Genomic DNA, 22,267 nt, shown 5'->3' on the forward strand with positions numbered 1-22,267 from the left:
GGAATAAAAAGTTGTTTTACCAAAAAGACACTTGCACTTGTAAAGATGTGGAAACAACCCAAGTGCCCATCAGTACTTGAATGGATTAATAAAGCGTGGTATATGCATACATGGAGTACTACATAGCCATAAATAACAAAATGCTTCCCTAGCGTCTTTCGGAACATCCTGGATGGAACTAGGGACCATTCTTCTAAGTGAAGTGCGGCAAGAATGGAAAAACAAACACCACATGTGCTCAAGACTAAACTGGAACTAGCCCTTTAATACTTATGTGCACATGTGGAAGTCAAACTCAATGGAACTTAGTAAGGGGACAGGATGCGGGAGGGAGGGTAAATTCACACCTAACAGGTGCAGTGCACATATTTTGGGTGAAGGATACACTTATAACATTGGCGCCAAATGTACAATTGCAAATTATGGAACCAAAATATAGGTACCCCTGTAATACTCTGAGATCTAGAAATTTTTGTGCTGAGATCTCAAAAGTAGGCTTCTAGGTAATCTGAACGATGAAGGAAGGCTTCTTACAGGAGACCAGGAGGAGGAATCATGGTGGGTGATGTGTGGGAACGAGCAGGCCAGCCTGGAAGCTCAGCCCTGGGAAGAGGTTCAGAGATGAGAAGAAAGGGACGTTTTGCTGAATTTCTATGAGAATGTGTAAAAAGAGAAATGGGAATTGATGAGATGAGAAAATGGCCAAGTATCTGATTGTATGTCATCTTGTGGCCCTAATTAACCCTCAGACATTTTCCTAGGGGCAGCAGGGAGCCTCTCAGGTATTTTAAACCAGAAAGTCACTTAAGTCCTTTTGGCATTTTAGAAAAATCACTCCAACTCAATGAAGGAAAGGCATTGGTAGGACTGGCAGGTGAGCCAGCTCACTGCTAGAATAATCTCCATGGGAAATGGCAATGGTTTGAACTGCTATGGCCTCACGGGTAGCAGACGTGGATGGTTTCCTAATTATAGAACTTTGGTTCCAGTGGTTCTCAAGCCTGATCAATAGAATTGACTAGTGAGCTTTTTAAAAACGCGCACTCTTAGGCTATCCCCTGGGGTAATCTAATTCAGAGGATCTGGAGACACAGCCGGGCACCAAGCTACGCCCCTTGCATTATGGCCTGGTGACTGTATATTCAAGGGGATCACAGGCCTGTCTTGGCCCACTCTTGACCATTCCAGCTTTGGAAGCCAGAAGGCCGCCTCACAATGGGAGATGTCACATAGCAGCTCACAGACAAACTCCTCTCACAGCCTTTCCCAGCAGGCCCCCTGAATTATCCATCATTGCCTCTTAAAACATCCATAATAGGCTTATTCCAAATGTGTCTTCTGCAATAAAGTTGTTCTTGATCATCCTAATTGGACATGACTTCCCGTTCCTTTCAGTTCCCAGAGGACTTTGCACTTTGTAATAACCTTTATCATGTTGCGGATTATAATATAGTTTCTTAAAACCTGAGACTTGCTCTTTTTTTGCTTAGGGTAATCACTTGCCAATACCTATTCAATTGATCCACTTACAGATAGAAAGGCTGAGGGTAGCCTCAAAGGGAAGAGAGAACATAGAAAGTCACTTTTAAAACAGCCTCTCTGTGAACACAAAGATGAAAAGCAGCATCAGCCTGGGAGGAGCCTCGAGGTTGTAGAACAGAGCATGTTCATTCATGGAGGAAAAGAAAAACCTGCTTAATTTCTAGATTTTTCATTGGGATTCTAAAGCATCAGAATGAAGCATTTACTGTGGGGGAAATAGAGGCAGTGGGGTACTTGCAATCAATCCTCTGGGCGGTGCAGCCGAGAAGAAAGGGCCTTAAGGGGAACTGAGTTTCCTAACAGTTATGGGTGTAATATTTACCATATGTCCCATATGTTTCCAAATTACAAAAGTGCAACCCTTTCCCACAGCCCATTTGCAAGGGACCTGACAGCCCGAGCCCGCAGAAATCAAAGACCGTAATCTACTGTAAATTCTGCCACGATGGACGGAATGAGTATCTGTCAGACTTTTTTTACTTAAACTTCTCTTCCATAAAGAAACCAGCATCTGGTTCTAAACAGCGCATTTAATTGAAAAATCCTTTAATAATAGCATGAATTTTCATCTTTTTGTGTTCCGGCGACGGTTCCCATGCAAGGTGACCAGGGTACAGAGGGGAGTGGAGCAGGTGGGGTGGCGGGGAGCTGAGGTGAGGGCTCAGGGGATGTTGTTTGCCCAGCCCTGCCCTGAGATAAAATCAGTTGCTGAGGACCTGTTCTGGTTAAGGAATAAAAGTTAGAAATGTTTTTCTTCCTGCTGGATGATGTCTTTCAAACAGGACAATGCCCTTGGAGCTTATCAAAAGCCTGGGGGGCACTCCGGAGGGCAAGTCCCCTGCAGTGGTAGAAAGACAGAGAATCCCATCTTTAAGTGAAAGTCAGACATGGTTTTCATTCCTTTTAAAAATTTATTTATTAAATTATAACTATACATCAATGCAGACGTAGTTTTCACTGCAATTTTTAATGATCTTATTTTTATGCTCTCACTTAACTCTGTCTCAGAGCTTATTTTTCTAAATGGCTTATCCACTTTCACTGGAAGGATAAAACTGGGAACCTATCTCAGCCATGAGGGCCACACACCATCGGTGGGGTTGGAGGGGGTGTGTAGGGTGGGGGCTGCTAGGAATTAGCAGATTTCTCCCTGAAGCATAGCACGCTAATTTAGGAAATAGGGGCCTGGCTGTAGCCCCAAAGCTGAGGGCCTCCCCAGAGACACCCAAGGGGATACTCTACAGTCAAGCCGCAGCATGGGCAGGTGGTGGGGGGACAGTCAGGGCAGAAAGGGAAATCGAGTTCTGAAGAAAAGACCCCTTCTAGTGAGACTGGGCAAGCACACAAAAAACCCCTGCTCGGTTTGGTCTTCCTAGAGCCTGGGGAATTTTCAGGAGATAAAAGGCCAGACTTTCCCCCCCAAGGACTGCAGGGTAGCACCTTTGTTTGTGAACGGCATACACCCTGGGGTGGGGATGCTTTGGCTGTTGCCATGACCACCTGTCACACAAAGTTACAGGCCTATCCTCCCTGCCTTCCCAGGCTCTCTTTAAATGCCCTAGATTTTTACTTCCCCGTTTCAGCAGAGATACAACTTTGTGTCCTAGGGTTTCTAAGCAAATATTCTAATTTTAAAGTCCATAGCCCTCAGCTGAGCAAATCTACATGGCAGGTACACGTGGATTCAGTGCCTTTTGAGATACCCTGTTGTTTTATTTAGGGCTGAGTCTGGCGCATGAGCAGAGCATGACGATTTCTGGGTAACAAATGCTGCAGAACAGAAACGGGAGGAGGCGGCCTCTGCGCTGGGGGAGGAAGAAGAAGAAATAGCAGAAGGTCAATTCTCTTCAATCAACAAAGAAATATTTCCCTAGCTTTTATTATATGGTGAAAGTTTTTTAATAATTTTTTTGAAAGAAGGTCTTTTAAAAAGTGGTCTGTGGTCTGACCCCTCCTCAAATTTAGTTTTATTGCTAATGTTGGGTGATCAAAAGTAATTATTATACTACTTAAAATATCAGTGACTGGCTGAAAAGGCAGCCAGTGAAGTAGACCACACTTGGGTCCTTCTCAATCTTAGATAAGGTTTAAAGTTCCACAGGCGACCAGGTCGTGGCACTTGGGCGGAGGCCACCTCCATCAGCCTTCCTTCCTTCAGCTCTAGGGCACAAGCCTCCAATGTACTCACGATGTCCCCAGCACATGAGACATGCTCAGAAAATATCTGTTGAATAAAAGAAGTTTAATTAATTGTACCTCCAAGGGATTAAAAACACAGGATAAGTATGGCACAGTTTTCTAGATGATTTGAGGAAAATAAAACATTCATGCTGAAAGTAAATATATATGTCTGTCTGTGTGTATGTGTGTGAGACATCAACTTAGATTTCCTTCCTCTGTATATTAGATCCCTCTTCTCTCCGCTGGTGTGGCCTGAGCCTATTTCCTCAAGGCCTACATGAAGTCAGCTCCTAGCAAAAAATCTAGTATTTTGCTTTGAAAAATACCTCACACTCTTCATTGTAGGCAAAAGGTCCTTACAACAACATGTAAAGAGAGAAAGATTTTCTTGAAAGAAACTGTCCAAGCTGGAGGAGGGAGGATGATATGCAGAGAGTTCTCCAGGCCCTGTCATTTGTCAGGGGAGGCTGGGATGGTTCCCAGCACCTGTGCCCAGCACACAGACCCATGGGCACTCCCATGCACCAAATATGACAGGGCAGCCTCAGAGTTAGCTGGGTCTGTCCTGCCGGCACAGTGACCCTCAGAAGAAAAGTCCTGTAACAAACCTATTTAAACAGGGCCTCCCAATTCCAATGTCTTAACCCCCCTCAAATCCCTGGAGTCAACTCTAGGAAGGGGACAGGGAAAGTCAAGAAACAGAGAGGTCAATGGTCCTATCAGCCATGCAGGGAAGGGCCCTACAATATCACCTAAATAGGGCTGTAGAAAATAAGTTAACCTTTCTTTCTGGTATAATTTGAGTTTGTGAACTGAGAGTCACACCATGCATACGTTATTTAAAGCAGTGTACTTTAGAGCAAATGCTGGTGTACTTCATGTGAACTGATAAAGAGAAACTCAGACTTTCGAGAAACATTATAGTCTTTTGAGCTATGACTTGTGTCCCACATGACTGGAAGTTCAATGAGGGCAGAAAGAATTTTGCCATGATGCGTCCCCAAGCCTGACATGTTGCCTCACTCGGGGAAGGTACCAAATAGTGGTTGAAAAAATAAATGAATGCATGACAAAAATTCTGCTAAAATTCACAAGCAGTTTTCAGGTGCTGTCAAGATGATGCAAAATATGTATTCATATCAGGCCCTAAACCACCATCTATTTGCAAAAACATGGTTTTCTTAGGCCTAATGGTATGGTGGGCAGTGAGGAAAGGCCGGCGGTGACCTCAGGTGCAGGCGGCAGTCAGTAACTGTAAGTCACACGCTGGCAGAAAAAACTTCAGTGCATTAAAAGTGGGCATTTTCTCCCTTGAGATTATTTTTAACAAAAACCTGTATTAGATCTTGAAGTTTATTAAATTCTGAGTAGACAGCGGGGCAGGTAAGTAATTTGTCCTGTAACAGCAGCTAGTGTCAGTAAGAACTAAAGGCAGAGGCTCACCACACAGAGATGCCTGGCTGAGACCACAGAAGATGCAGGCAGAAGATGCAGGCAGCAGCCTGGCTTCCCCAAGGCCCCGTGCAATGGTCTTAACGAGGTTGAGGGATTTGCCACGGTCCCAGGTCTGGCCCTCCACTTTACAAGCCGCTTCTCAGTGGCAGAACCACATTTTCCAAGCTCATTAGGCAAGAGTATAAAGCCGGGATGCCAGTTTAATAATTCCAGAGAAATAAAACTGCCACATTGACTCAGCTAGCATGACCCACACATTCTGGCCCAAAAGTTAAGGTACAGGAAAAACCAAGTTACACTCAGGAGCCTCTTTGTTAAGATGCTGAAAAGAATGACCAGGTTAAGGACGCATTAATCAGGGTCATGTGTTCAGCTCGATACCTAATACGCCACTTACAAACTATGAGGATTTACTGTTGGAAGAACCAAAATACTTCCAGTTGGCAGGCCTACTTGGGAAAGCCACACCATGATTAGAGTATTTTGTGTGTGTGTGTGTGTGAGTACAGAGTAATAAACAAGGGGTGAGAAGTGGTAGATATTTTAGCTGCACCAGGCAAAGGTGTGCTGAGATGTCCACCTCACAGAATCTGTGGCTTCTGCCATGGGGCCCGCAGTGCTGCAGGTTACTGGCTGAGCCCCCACTGCTGTTGCTCTGATGGTGCTCTTGCCCATGGGACTGGGCACTCAGAAGTTCCTCCACCAACATCTCTCTCTCCTCTGAAGCGATGCTATCAGCATGTACACTAAGGCTTATCTTCCTGTCCATCATAGATACACTAGTAGAAACATTTGTTCCTCTAGGTATGGAAATGAATGTAATATGGACTGCAGACTGCCAAGCCCCTTGGGGCCTTCAGGTGGTCATTTTGCACATCTGGACTCGCGTTCCTCAGGCATTAATATTGTAATATCATAGCTGAGCCGGCAAACAACAAGCTTCTTTCCTACCTTTCTAAAGAAGGTGGGGGTGTCTTCCTGTGTCCCGTACTTTCTTGAAAGTGTTAAGCTCAGAAGTCGAGGCTCAAAGCCTGTGTGCTGGATCCCCGCCCTTGCTCCTCTCCAAGGCTGAAGTCACTCCTTTGCTCTCTTCTGGGGAGGGGCATGAAGTGTTTTGCCCAATTCTCTTTTCCAACTCTAAGCGTCTCTGGTCTTCTGCAGTAATCAATGAGTGACAGCCGTGGGTATGGGTGATTGTGATGAAGAAAATAATAGAAAAGCGACTACAGTTTTAAAAACCGTGTCCCGAAATACTGATTCAGATGTAAATCTCAAATCTTATTTCAAATTACATGAAATAAAGAAACGGCTGTGTAATTATCCTGCCCCTTATTTCCCTCTTTCTCTTTTCTGCAATCTACCCAGCAGTAGATTGGGGTGTGGTTCCCACATCAACCTCAACTGGGAACTGGTTAGAAATGTTGACCCCCAGCACAGACGTGTGGAATCAGAGACTCTGAGCTGGAATGCAGCAATCTGGGGTTGCCGCAAGCCCTCTGCGTGACTGCAATGCAGGCAAAAGTTAGAGAACCACTTCTCTGGCCCTTGTATGCTTTACTAAATATTAGGACTTTGAAGGGACCAGAAAATAAAATGAGAGCGGGTATAATATGATCTAGCTCTTGAATGAACTTGTGGGCATCTTCACACATACAGGTCATAGCTGGTTAGAATAAGAATTTAACTAAGATGATCTGCTTGCTTTCACTTAGCTAAAGAACTGCTGACCCACATAGCAGGCAACCAAATTAACGTTCTAGAGAAATCAGGTGCCATTATTTGGAAAGGCTCAGACCATTTTCTGACAGGGTTCTTTCAGACCCATTGACTTACTCTGACTAAACACTATAGATCAGACGAAAAGTAATTTAACTTCCTCAGATGCCAGTTTCCAACATCCTTTCTCTCAAACCCTGAAGTAAATAAATATGCTGATCTACACAGTTTTACATAAACTCAAATTCCAAATAAATGGTATGAGATTTCTTTTTTTCTGTGTCACTTCATAAAGGGGAAGACAAAGGTCCTCAGAAAATAAAAAATGTGAATGACATAAAAGGTGTAATTTAATATCATGTTAACTCATTCTATATGATACAAGGTAAAGCTGCATCATGGCCAAGACACGGTGTAAAGTATTCCCAGATGATTGTGGAACCATTAATATGAGAATTCCATATTTCATAACATCAACAAACCAGATGAACCTCTCCACTTAACGGAGAGAACAGCGAAAAGAACAAATGTCTTGTGAAGAGTGGAAATGAGAACAATGTGTCTGAGGTTAAACAGTGGAAATAAGTTGCGGATGTTGTGCATGAAATAATTATTTCTGCAGTGCCGTTTCTGCATTTAGTTTATAAGCATGTCAGGGCGTACAATCCAGGCATATTTCAAGGAAAGAAATTCCGATCTACATGACGTGTGGAGGACGTTGCCGCGTACAAAGCAAGTTCCATGAAAGACTTATTAAAGCTGAATCTTTAAAAAAAAAAAAAAGGCCTCTCTGACTAGCGTGGACATATGTAAGACATGCCTGTAATTCATCTAAGCCCACTGTACGCTTTTATGAATCAAATAGTTTTTCAACTAGCTGTGATAACCTAAAAGGATTATGAGATAGGAATTTATTTAAAAACAAAACAAAGCTCATGTGAAATTTAAATTGCCACCACAATGAAAAACCATCACCGTGTTGCCCTAATTTTTATCTAGGCTGATTTCTCCTGTGCCAGGAAGTTATGGAGCAAGTAGACGCTGTACTAAAGTTAAAAGGCTGTTCTTTCCTTCACAAGAGTTTCCAAAATAATGAGCAACAGTATGAAGACCCTGGAGGCGCTTAATCCCCAGAGAGAAGATAAGAATGCAGCAGAAGTGAAAAAAGTCTGGTCTTACCATGTAGTGTTACAAGTTAAGGAACTACGCGTGGCTCAGGAAGGACGGTGACTTATGCAAAGTCACAAAATCAGGCAGCGCTAAGGTCAGGACCCTGCCACTCAGTCCAGTCCCCCATTCTAGTAGGTCATAGATCCGACTTTGTGGGTAGGTCCATGTCGTCCACTTCCAGGTGACACCGAGGATAAAGCTTGCAGGTGGCAGAGCACAGAAGACGATACCTTTCAGGCCGCCACCCCAGAGTCCCCAGGAAATCATTAAGGATGAGTTCTTAGGCTTTCAAATATGGCTCAATGTCAAGCCACAAGCTGAATCCAGCTTCTGTCACCACAAGGACTAGATTGCAGTCCTCTGATCACACAAGTAGACCCCCCGGGGCATCCTGAGTTACATCACCTGGAGTCCCTCCTCCGGGATCTCTGTGCTGGGGTCGGACATCTGGCCATGGGAGGTCTCTGGACACTAGCCTAGACAGCCGGGCCCCACAGCACTGTGCTGTCCCCATGCCCCAGCTGAGAAATCCCCGCACAGGCACCCCCAGTCCAGCAGACGAGGTATGGGGACACATGCACATTTTCACTGGTAGCTTCAAGATGACATCATTCCTGTTATGCTGTCACTGTTCAAAAACGTCTCTTTGTTGAAATCCTCTTTTGAATCATTTCCTGAGCCTTTCTTTGGGATATTGTCAGTGGTGGAAAATCTGTAAACTTTGTATATGTGGCTTTTCTTTCTGGAGTAAAAAAAAGACAATGGCTATTCACAGCCAAGTTTGTGAATAAGTCTGAGTAATCAAGTTGTCTAAGGCTATTTGGTCAAAATTAGTGCTGCACCCAAAGAAGAAATAGACGGATTGTTTTTTAGTTCATAAGCTGACTCTGAAAGCAATTTTTAGAGAAGCATTTTAAGCACATTTGAGCAACATCAATCATAAACAAATTCCAAATCTTAAGGAAGGTATTTGAAGGAAAGAACTTATCTCTCTAGATAAGTTTTGAGATTTTTTTTTAAAGTAATAGATTCCACCCACATTGCAAAGGCACAACCCACCTAGTAGCTTGACTCTCTGTTTTTTAATGCATCCATTTGTATCTTTTTCATTTACATATGAAAAGTTCTATACACATACCCAATTAGCAAAACAGAAAATGTTAACACCTTGAAATATTAAAGTAGTATTCAATATTAAATTACATGGTGGTTCTATGCTAAAAGGAGATACATTAGAAATATCACTCTTATTAAGTCTAATAAGCCCAAATTTATGATAAATCCAGATAATACTTTCCGAATCTGTACTTCGATAAATTCAAGTGCACACACCTGTGATAACCCAGCCCATAGTATTGACAACGGCTTCCCCATCAGCTATTGGTCAAGCCACGCTGCACACTGAGCTCAGTGAGAAGCAGTGCTCCGCCTGTGGCCTCACCACTGCGGACAGAGAACAGACCAGCCCCAGCTCCATGGGGGCTCCCTCCGTCCCTAGATGAGAGCCCTGAAAATCAGCCAAATTTCCTCCTAAATCAACTGTTCTCAGTTTTTCCATTTCATTTTTCCTTCAAGGAAACTGAATGCTGAGGTGTTGACTAGGAGACAGTGAAAAGATAAAGACAAATGTGGATTGCAATATGGTTAACAGTAGTGAGGTCACTGGAATCAGAAGTGGCACTGATAGAAGCAGCTAAGTATCAGCCATCTACAAAGCAAAAAAAGTGAATATTAATATCCTTTTTCTCCAGGGAAAAGAAGACGTTTCCATGGAGAAAACAGAATGGACTTTAAGTTCCAAGACCTTCCCAGTGCCTCCCTGTCAAGTGACATGCAACCATCAGTACCTTCCTCCTCCTCTTTCTCTAATTTCTTCTATCTCATTTTTACATTTACTTTTGCTTTTTAAAAATGTCCACGTTTATTTTGCATATAGCACAATAAACATGGCCATTTTTGGTTTGTGGTATTAACACCTTCACCTTTCATAGTAATGTGACATTTCTTTTTTTCTTAATTTCAGATTAATATGAGGGTACTTATATTTAGGTTATATTGTTTTCATTTATTTTTTATTATTATTTGGGATTCGTTGAGATACCAAAAATCAAGTTACACTGATTACATTTGTTAGAAAGGTCCCTCTTATAAATGTGTCCCGCCTCCAAGAGATGTGCCTTACACTGTGACCCTGTCCCCCTCTCCACTCCCCTTCCCCCACTTGCTCATCTGTCCCCTTGTATTAGCTCATCTATTGCTTTCATATCACAGTAGAGTACATGGGATTCTTGCTTCTCCATTCTTGTGATGCTTTACTAAGAAGAACGTGTCCCAACTCAATCCAGGTTAATGCAAAAGATGTAAAGCCTCTATCCTTTTTAATGGCTGAATCGTATTCCATGGTATACATATACCACAGCATGTGAATCCATTCCTGGCTGGGTTGATTGGCACTTAGACTGTTTTCACATTTCAGCGATCATAAATTGAGCTGTGATTAATAGTCTAGAGTAAATGTCCTATTGATAGAAGGATTTATTTTTTCTTCTGGGTAGATGCTTAGTAATGAGATTGCAGGACCAAATGGGAGGTCTAATTTGAGTTCTACAAGGATTCTGGACACTTCCTTCTCAAAAGATTATATGAGTCTGCAGCCCCACCAGCAGTGTAAGAGTGTTCCCGTCTCCCCACATCCACGCCAGTAGCTGCAGCTTGTGGTTGAGCCCTTCACTCCGGGGACGTGCTGAACACCCTCAAGTTGTGCACATTAGATGAGATCCCGCCAATGGCCCCCCTTCATCACCTTCCTCTCTCCTTCCTCTCCCCTCCCCCTTGCTTGATTATACTTGTGTTTTTTCCTTTCTTGTGAGCTTGTAATTGTTTATATATAGTCTTCATAATAGTTTCATAGTATTGAATATATTTTGACATTTCTTTTTATTTATATCTTTACTAATTAAAACTAAATACATAAAATATATAATATTTATTAATTGTACATAATTTTATGTAGGTATATAATAAAACTTTATATATATATATCTGAATTCATTAATTAAAAATACATTATTACTCTCAGAAATGCCGATGCCCGTATGAGGGCTAAACTATTTCTTATCACTCATCCTCAGCAAATTATGGCCATCAACATGGATTCATAAGTTGAATGAATCAACTAGTTTAGTTGAAGCTAAAACATGATTTCCTGGTACCCTTCTAGAAGGAAAATAAATGAGATAAAGTAAAAATAACTATGTATCCAATTAAAAAAAGCAACTACCACCTCCTCCCCAAAAAGTAATACAAATAAGTGCTGTGTCTGCATGGCATGTGTCTCACCTCTGTGCACAGGATTTAAAGGAGAATTTTATACTCAAATTAAATGTGCTCTTTGATCAAAATTTTATATTTGAAATAAAATTTATTTTTCTTTCAAAGCAAAGAAGTTTACTTTGCTGGTTAGTTTTTTCTGTGTATGAGACATTAAAATATATTTTTTCCATCCACTAAAAAATAAATCTTACATGAAATTAACAAAGGTTCACTCATGTACCATGATACTACTGAACCTCCTTTTTCCCATCTACATTTCCACTTGGTCATCCTTTAAATTTGTAATATTCATTTTCCAAAGATATTGTTTGACTCTAAGTCCATATTCTGATAGAAGAATTAATTACTTAAGAATAAAATTTATATCCTTAAAGAGAAGCATGTTATCCCAATTCAGACTGCCTAAAATTACAGTGTACTTGTATTTAAGACAAACAAGTTATCAGAGTGTTAAAAGATCTTCCAGCAGGCAAACCTGAGAGGCCTGCACAGAGGTGCTGGCTCTCAACATAATTCCTCAGCTCCTTTATTTTTCTCTAAGAAAGAGAGTTTAGAGTCCACTTAAACAGTGATATACACATCTACCATCTTTTACTTTAGAGACCTCAATTCTACATTAAGTACAAATGCAGTTTTAGATAAAAATAGAGAAAATTTTTACATGACTTACTTTCATTTTTTTCATATGTTTTCAATAAAATGGACTTTAATTCATGGGAATGAAAGTAATGAAGAGATTTTTTTTAAGACTAGAAGAAAAATTATTAAAAAGACACAGTGAATGAAAGGTATAGCAGCACCAGCTGGCCATTCATAGTATAGAGTTTGGGAAATATCACCATATCATACAAGGTACGGTATTATTTTTTCACCCCTATTAGACAAAGGCTTACAAAGCCCTCTATAATGAGTTTTCCTTCAGGTTAGGTTTAAATCAAAGCTCTATCTCCCCATGCTCATGTTGGCCTGAATTAGGGCATCAGGCCCTCGTGGTGACAATAGGGAGCAGAATCTTGAGAGGACAGAGTCCAAAACAGGCACCTTGTTGATGGGAGAGAAGAAAAAAATCCACAAAGCAACAGGAAATATTTAGAGTTCACATCTAGAGAGGAGAGAGGAAGAACGCCTACGGGAGGAGAGACATAGCTGGTCAGAGCATGAAAGGTACATTTCCTCTCGTGGACCTTCTGTCCCAGGGCAGAGCCAAGACAAGACGGGATTCAGCTCAGGGACTGAGGTTGGAAACGATGTATAGAAAACAAGAATTATACTCAGGCTGTTCATTTCAGAGGCTGAGCTTTCCTCATAGCTATTGTTGCTATTTTCCTATTCCTTCCTTTCCTTAACATGCTTTGACAAAGAAAAAATACTGAGCAGCAGTCAACTCAATGTTCCACGTGAGAAAGCACAAAGTGTATTCTGGGGAATGGCTGGCACCCTTTTTCAATTCCTTAGGCTGGGCCCCAACAAATTAAGTGTTGCTCTGGAGCAAACAGCATCACCCCACAGGTCACCTTCTTTATCAGGGCAGGTCCTTAAACTGATGGGAGGGTGCCAGGACAACTACTGAAATGGCACCATTCCTTCCCACCTGTCTGTGGTTTTAAACCTCGGAAAGACTTGAGGGGAGAGGGCGTAAGAAGAGAAAATATTGCAAGTTCTTCATTTCCTCTTTTCTCTTCTCTTCCTTCAAGATATCACATGGGGAAGACTGATCCAGAATACTTCCTTTTTTTTTTTTTTTCTCACAATGGAATAATTTCATAGGACATAATTCTACATGGTCATAAAGCAACCGAACACAAATTATTTTATTTTCTGATTGAAATTTCTAACAACTCTGAGAAGGGGCATTCTGTCAGAGAAGAGAACTCCCTCCCCAACCTTGCATCTGGGGAAAAGCACCCACCCCTTGGAACAGGAAAATAGATGAGAATGGAGGACCTTCCACTCTCTCTCCCAGTTCCTTATCTTTTGTATTTCCAAAAGTGTTGCTGGGACAAGATGTTTTAAAGGATGGGATAAATTATCCTGACCTTTTCAGGATCAGCCATCTACTGCAGGTACAAATAAGAAACTCATCTGCCGTGCTTAAAATACTCCAATAACTAAATATTAGCAATGTTTGAAGGAGATGATTCAGAGAATATGTTTTCAGTAACTATTTTTATGGAGTCTTATTTTGAATCACTATGTCTCATCTCTCTGTCCTGATTCTTTAAGCCACATCCAAACCATATAATACAATAGATTCTACTGAGTTTCATTTATTTCCTTTAAAACCTTCCCCGGGGCTTGGTGCCTGTAGCTCCAGTGGCTAAGGAGCCAGCCATATACACCAGAGCTGGTGGGTTCGAATCCAGCCTGGGCCTGCCAAGCAACAATGACAACTACAACCAAAAAATAGCTGGGCATTGTGGTGGGTGCCTATAGTCCCAGCTACTTGGGAGGCTGAGGCAAGAGAATCACTTAAGCCCAGGAATTAGAGGTTGCTGTGAGTCGTGATGCCATGGCACTCTATCCAGGGCGACAGCTTGAGGCTCTGTCTCAAAAAATTAAATAAAAATAAAAATAAAAACCTTCCCCCAATTAAAATCAGAAGCTAAGGAATTTGAGATTTCCTTTCTGCACCTTCAGCAAAATTCCAGTTTTGACTCATATGTATATAAAATAGTCCTAAAGCATCTTGATGATTCCAGGTCATCTTCTGACCCAACTTACTTGAAAATTACTTAAAGGAGGCAAAAGAACAGTACTGACCCTTTCACCCCCAGATAAAACTCTTCTGAAGTCTGAAGAGGCTTTTCTGTGTTTTGTAATGAGGAATCCTCCTAAATTGTGGTCTTTAAAAACGTCTACCTAAAGACGGATGGCTTCGTAAAGCGAATTCTTTTCTGTATTCATCCATGTTTCCAATAAACATCCTCACTATTATAGTTAGAGAGACTTTGACACTTAATGTTCAAACCTGTTTTACAAACATTCCCAGAATATCTACCAAAAAAGTAGTTTTAAAAAAACAGTAAGTTTTAGGTGACCTCTTTTTTATGAAACTAGGATACACAGATGAATTTTAATAGTGGGGTGGAGTCGGGAACCACGTGGGAAGCTTTGTGATGAAAGTAGGACAAATAAACGCACAGCGCTGAATGCAGAATAAGGTAGCCTGTGTTAGGAAGCCAAGTTATACGCATATGCCTGTTCCAATCCTGTAGGTGTGTTCTCCTGTCTTCCATCTAAATCCCTGACACAAAGCCTATAGGACCTCAGGAAAGCACTCTCATAATAAGAATAAGCCTGCAACAGACAGACTCCTGGCTTTATTTCTTTAAAATCTCTAGCTTAGCCTTTGTTTTTAGACAAAAACACATAATAGCTATCAACTTTTGAAGGAAATAGGAGATAGGAGACATAGCAAGCATTTCAATCTTGATTTCTGCATCTCTGGCCTGAGATCCAGGTGAATGATGCCCCCACTGCAAAGTCAAGCCCCAAATGGCTGAATGAAGATCTGAAAGGCTTGGAGGAAATAAATGGACTGCCTGCTTCTCATTACGTTCCAGTCTCAGAATGGGGACACATCTGGTTTTCTGATTACACTTTCCCGTAGTAAAGAAAATTCTAGCCTAGCAGGTCAAACCAGCCTATGACTAGCCAGCTCCAATTACTGACCTGACCTGCTTCTAACCTCAAAGGGGAAAAAAGAAAACCCTTTTACTCATTCTTAGAAACCGAAATATGGGTGTAGAAGGTTGTTGGGGTTTTTCCCTTGATTAATTAAAGTTGCTTATTCAAATTGTGCTTTAGTCCATAGTCTTTAATTATAAACAAAATAATGCCTGACTTCCTCCATAAAACAACACTCAAAGGCAACGAGAAAGAAAAGACTAGACTCTTTTATTTGTGTAATAAAAAACAACAAAAGCACAGCAATTTCAACATGGCATTTGGAACTTGATGTGTTCTATTTAATGAATAAAAGATAACAGTATTTCTCAAAGGAGACAGTGTCTACTGAGATAAGGCCGTTTCCAACTTTCTTTAAATGGGCATCTCTCTAAGAGCCATTTCCAACTTCCAAATAAATAACACCATCCGTTTCAGTGAACTCAGCTAAATGTTACCTAGGGCTGTGTTGGTATATTCCAAAATATGTTGATCTGATCTACTTTTAGCTCCACTTCAAAAAATGCCCCATCACTTCGCAATTTATGAAGGGATTGCATAATAATCTAGCATAAATTCTGTCAAGCATTTTAAATAATCAGAAAAAAATACTTACTTTCACGTTGAGAGCATTCTAATCTGGCTGAGGGCTTTCAGAAGAATGTATGTAAGCCCACCATTTTGATTGCACGCTATAATTCAAAATGCAACTTATTTCTTAGATGAATGTAGCTTTTGTATTAGATCAAACCATCTGAAATTGCCAATATTTGATTGTTTGGCTATAAGAATGACAATTCCAGATGGCTCGACCTAATTTTAAAAAGATACTGTATATAATGAAATGATTGCATTCAGTGTATGAAATATGGTCATTTTTTAAGTCTATGATGATAGATGACTTTTGAAGATGGCTGTTTTGCAAATAAGGAACAGGACAGTGTCCCTGTCCCCGGCACTGAGAAAGCGCTGTCACAGGAGTCTGCTTCTGTGGCAGCACGTTATAAAAGAAACAGCCCTCACCCCTCATTCCAGAAGAAAGGCACAAATACTAGTTTTGATTTACATTTCGTACATTTATCACTCTCGTGGTGCAGGCAGTGATTTGCTCATTTTAGAGAAGAACTAATTAAAGGACAGAACTTAAGTAACAAGGTAAGAAAGACCCTTTGAATGTGTCTCCCAGTCCAGGCCCAGAGCCCACCCTCCTATCTTTTCTGGAGTAAATTACACCCGATAAATGGATGCGGAGTCTCTTTAAATTTGGCAGTAGATCCGAATAGGGCATCGAGGCTCGCTTTCTAGGCTTTTAATTAAATCATACGAGCAAACTACCAGATGTGTGCGTTTATTTCAACATATCCAAACCGCCTGCCCCCCTTTTTAAATCCTTATTGTCGTATGTTTCAATTTTATTTCAACAAACATTTCTCCCCGCGTATTATGCTGTTAAGTTGAAAACTTCCTGGGATAAGGAAAACGCTGCAGAACCAACTGGAATCTGAATGAGTCAAGGAAAGACCGAGGGAATGCTTCCGGCGGGAGCCTCCCTGCAGAGGGTGGGCAGATCGCTGGGGACCGCGGCGGGCGGGGCAAGGCAGGTCACCAAGGGGCCCTGCCAACGCTCTTCTTGCAGTAGGGTGAAGACGCTTCCTCCCAACCTCCTGTCCGACAGCATTCCCACAGCCAACCAAACATTCATAATTAAAAGTTTTCAGCATGCCAAGTCAGGAAGTTCCTTTCTGGGCTGCGCTGCTGCTTTTCATTCTGTTCATTTGTGAGTTTTGAAACAATGTACTTCACATCTCGCCACCTGCGGTGCAATTCAGAGCTGACCGCTTTGTCCCCCGCGACCCCCACACTCACAAAACAAACTGCACCCACACTTTGCGCAGCTGTTCGTCTCCAAACATGAACTACTTTCCCACTCAAGGTCCATCTAATCTAAAAGGAATGTCCCTTTTGTTTTAAAGAAACTGAACTATGGAATGGTTTCAATCAAACCTACATCCTTCTATGCTCTTGGTATTATGTCTGGCAAGGGTTGATGGTTCACTACGATTTAGTGACAATTATAGTCTATCAAAAATAAAAATATCAGCAACCATAAAAAAAACAAAGGAAATAAGAAAAGGCCGCTAGCCTTGCACTCTCAGCAGATGAGCACGCCGGCTGTGATCGCTGTGGCTCCCTCCATGTTAGACGAGTCTCCCTAAAGGGCCCGGTGACCCTCTCCCTGTCCCACGTTCCCACCTACCCCAGGGCCCCCATGGCCCTGACATGCCCTGCGACCACTTGGTCCCTCGGAGGTACCCTTAACTTCTACACTGCCCAGCCCAGCGGCCGCTAAGCAAGTTACCCGTCCTCTTTCTCGGACTCTGGTGAGAACGCTGTCCCTGAGACTGTCCCCGAAGAATCCCTGGCGCTCCTGTCTTGGGGGCTCTTCTCTTCCGGTCGTGCCTCAGCTCCTTCACCCACCGCCTGTCCCTGCCTTACCCCTTGGATTTAGGTGATCTTAGGTTTCCTGTCCCTGAGTTTCTTTCCTTTCCAATTTCTAGTCACCTTGAGTAGGCTTCAAGACAACCACGGCGTTGTTTTCCAGAATGCTTCTCATTCCTGACCCAATAACGCACATATGGCGTCATAGCATCTCCAAAGTCAGAGCTCAATTCATGCACCATCTTGCCCGGCACTGATCTCTTATTTCATGTAATGACACCAATATCCACTCAGCATCTGAAAACAAATGTCAGTGTTGTCTCTGACTCTCTGCTCTTCCTCACTCATCACAGTGAGTTTGCTACAAAGGTCTGTCACTTCAACCTCCAAATACAGCTTCACACAGAGCTCACCCACCTCATCATCTCATTTTCTCCAGCCAACAAGTTGGTCTTCAACAGCCATACTGAAGCTGTGCTCCACCCAACAGTCCCGAGGACCTGAGATGGGACATATCGCTGTTCACACAACAGTCCTGAGGACCTGAGATGGGACGCAACGCACTACTCCGAACTGTCTGGGGGACCTGAGATGGGACGTAACGCGCTCCTCTGAACTATCTGGGGGACCTGAGATGGGACTTAACGCAATTCACCCAACAGTCCCGAGGACCTGAGATGGGACGTATCACGCTCCACACAACAGTCCTGAGGACCTGAGATGGGACGCAATACACTCCATACACCCGTCCATAGAACCTGAGATGGGACATAACGCACTTCACACAACTGTCCAGAGGACCTGAGATGGGTCGTAATGTGCTTCACACAACTGTCCACGGGACCTGAGATGGGACGCAATGTGCTCCTCCCAACCATCCGGGGGACCTGACATGGGACGTAAGGCGCTCCACATTCCCGTCAGAAGGACCTGAGATGGGACATAAGGTGCTCCCCTGCGCTTGCATCCCTGAGTGGCTCTCCACTGGTACAGGTGACAAGCCAACCCACTTTCCATGTTCTCCAAGTTCTGTACCGTTTTATCCCTCACCTGGACTCAAACCATGGGCCTAAGCTCCAGCTGCACCAACTTTGCCATTCCTCGATCATTCCAAAACATCTCTTGTCTCTGTGATTAGTTCCCCGCATTAGAAAACCCACCATTCTTCACCTGTCAGTGAGTTTCTCCCAGCGGTCGGGCCTCAACTAAATGATCGCTTTGTTTAGGATACTTCTTGCATACGGCCCCACCCCCACCCACCCTTGTCAAGATCCGACCACCTTCTCTGCGTCATGAGAGCACAATGCCAGTGACTGTGTTAGTGCTTATTATATTGAATTGTGGATGTTCATTATATGCACCCTCTAGACCAGAGTTTCTCGCTCTTGGCACTGCTGGTAGTTAGACTGGATAATTCTTTGTTTGGTGGAGCTGTCCTGTGTATTACAGGATACTGACCTCCACCCCCCGCCCCCCCCAACCCTAGTCATGATGATCAAAATGTCTTGGAACATTGCCCAGTGCCCACTGGGACAGGAACCGCCCTGGAGCATTACTGCTCTAGACTGTGGGCTTCTCTTGGGTGAGGCTTACACTGGGTCACACCCAGAATCAGGCTCTGTGGTTGGCAAATGCTAGCGTCAATGCTTTTTTTTGAATGACGTTTATTGAATATACAACTAGGTGATGTCCTCAACCTGAAGAAACAGCTATCTGAAAACATAAATCTCAGAATGACACTTTAACATAACTGTGGATAAGTCATTCTTTATATATGGTATTAGAAATTTACAAAAGGAAATAAAATGATACTATCCTAGTTGACTTGCAAAAGATGACTCAGAGTTTCTGCTCTGAAGAGGACAATAACTCACTCTGTAAACTAATAATAATAAAAAGCATTGCTTTAGGAAAGCATGTTATTTAGTGAGAACACGGGGCAATGAGAATCAGGATATGTCAGCATGCAGCTTCCATTTTTATGCAAAGGAAAGAACACCTTGGCTGAATGTATAATGTTTCAATTGGTATTTTTCCCTGTATTAAGTTACACTAAATCTTGCTAAAGTACAGAACTCCAAAGATAATGTACCACTCGAAATACAGTCTCTGAGCTACATTACAACCAATCATTGGCTGCGGCCCTCATGCTTTGTAAGATCTGAGCTTGATTAAAACTTGTGCTTTAAACTTTACATGAAGCCCACCAATTTGAAATCTCTTTCCTCCTCATCCAGACCACACAACCAATTTCATAATGTGTTTTCCTTCAAAAGCCTCATCTCTCAGAAAGATCCTGCCTCCCTTTATCCAAGGATTAGGATAAAAGGCAAAGAAACATGAGCTTGAATCTCTTCTGAGGAAACTACTAAGTAATTAAAAGTTTCTCAAGTAAAGTATCTATTTATTAGTTTAGGACAAAGTTTGGCTTTAAGCAAAGAACCAAATTAAATTAAACCCCCACAAGTAATTGGTTGTAAATGTGTATTTATTGAATCTTACCCTGGTCTTTATTCTCTGCAATCAATGATATTCTGATGTTCTCTAAAATGGATTAACTAACCAGACCAAGCCTCCCCCTCCCTTTTTTTCCTGTTACTTAGCTAAAAGTTTTTATAAATAAAGTTCTATGTGATCTGGTGGAGTAGAATAGTATCAAACTCTCTAATTTTGACATCAGTTAAGCACAGTTCAAAGACGACCCAAATGGTCATTACGAGGTTTCAACACTGAGAGTGTGCATAGTTTTCAAATGTCAGTCATAGTTTCAAGGTGGAAGCATATATCCTTTCCTACTTTTAAAATAACTCACTTCTCTATTAAAGTATAATTTCTTTTCAGGATTTGTGATCATACCACTTTAAAAAGTGCTTCAAATGTGTTGAATTTTATTCAGATAAGTAGAAACCTTTTAGAAGATAGAAAAATCTCCAAACATCGTGACAAGCCCTCTGCAGTGGGCATGAGACAGTAAAATTTTAATATCAGCACATTTGGGAGATAGAGATAACGATATTATAAAAATGTAAATAATCTGAAGTTAGGGTACTTGGCAAACTGAAGAAAGGATCTAAAGTTTAATAAACAGTTTAAGTTTAATAAACTTTAATAAACAGCTGCTTAATAAAATAAAACAACAAAATGAACAGTTTGATAAAATGGCAAAACAAATGAAAAATAGAATCAAAGGAAAATACCTGATTTCAATGCTGTGTATTTCAGAGGTAAGTAACAGGATCCATGCATATCTCAAGGTCAAACGTCTATTACAAGGTTATCATCAAGCCGGGCTCAGACGTGGGCCCCACTGCGAGCCTCCTCCAGCCTTTCTCCTTCTCTACCCCAGCTGGATAATGCTGTTCTCACAGCATCTCTGTACCAGTCAACACGTGACAGCTTTGGAACATGATGACCGTGCTTGCCACCTGAGTGTGAGATGCTCTGGAGCCTCTCAGCCCAGTTTCACCTGTCTGTCATGACCTGTCTTGAAAACTCCTTCACCCCCCACAAGGTGGAAGGATGCTGGGTCCCCTTGTCCTACCACCTGTCACTTCCTGGTCCGTGCCATGCTCAGACTTCAGCTCCTTCAGGGCATCCACTCCCTCACATACACCCTCAACTTATTGCCTCTTTCTTCCTACTTGCAGCAAAACCCCAGCCCTGGCTCCGTCGGGCAGATTCCTTGTCCAGTTAGTGAAAGTGGGTGCAGAAAACACCCAAGCAGAGTGTGACCGTTCTCACTTTTCATTCAGCTCAGAGGGCTCCCCGGCTGTCAGCAAACCCCCAACTTTCTTGGGTCCATCCTTCCTGCAACCACCTAAAAGACTATTTCTCGCCCTCCCTTTCCTCAACATCTCACATTTTACCTCCTCCATCCACACTTTCATGAGTCTTTGATTTCTATTTCAGTGAGAAAATGAAAGCAAACAGAAAGGAGCTTTCGCTCTCTCTCACCCAGATTTAGTCGACTTCGCTGTGCCAGTACACTCACCTGTTTCTGAGCCCACTGTGGGACGTTCTGCAGAGGAAGCCCAAGGCTTCCATGCAGTCCCAGTCCCCAACACACCTATCTGTCAAGAGCATGATACCAGGAAGCCTCCTCTCTCTCCTGCATCCTCCTCTATTTGATATTTTCCACCAGCAGAAGAACACAGCGGAATGGCCCCAATCTAACAATGGAGCAAACTGCCGATGTTTCCACAACTGCAGTCAGCTACTGGGTATTTCCGTGATCGTTGGTACAGCAAGGGTCTTCATGGCAGCCTGTTCTGGTTCTTCCTCATCTCCGTGACATCTAAATGATCAGGGGCACCAGGACTCAGTAGTCCTCTTCCCTGTCCACTGCCTACACTCAGCCCTGAGGGATCTCACCTGCCTCAGTGCCTTAAATACATCCATAAAACTGGCTTTCTTCCCACAATTCAGACTCTCTCACCCAAGTGCCTGTTGTACATACTCTTGTGTGTGTATAATAAGCAAACTCTGATTTCACATATCAAAAATTACACTCCCAATTTCCTCCCACCACCCAAATAACTCCCACTTCTCTTCAATGTATGTCCCATCACAAGTGATGGCCAGTACATCCTACCAGTTGCTCAAATCAAAATAAATGCATACATACATACATGTATACATATGTAAATAGAAAAAGAGAGAATGAGAGGGGGAGGGGGAAAGGACGGGAGAGAGAAGCGGGAGGGAAGGGGGGGCAAGAAGGGATAGAAAAGGAATTGGGGTTACTTGTTCTTTAATTATTTATGAG

The sequence above is a fragment of the Otolemur garnettii genome, unplaced genomic scaffold (assembly GCF_000181295.1).
Source record: "Otolemur garnettii isolate 467f Iridium unplaced genomic scaffold, OtoGar3 scaffold00034, whole genome shotgun sequence".
Lineage (NCBI taxonomy): Eukaryota > Metazoa > Chordata > Mammalia > Primates > Galagidae > Otolemur > Otolemur garnettii.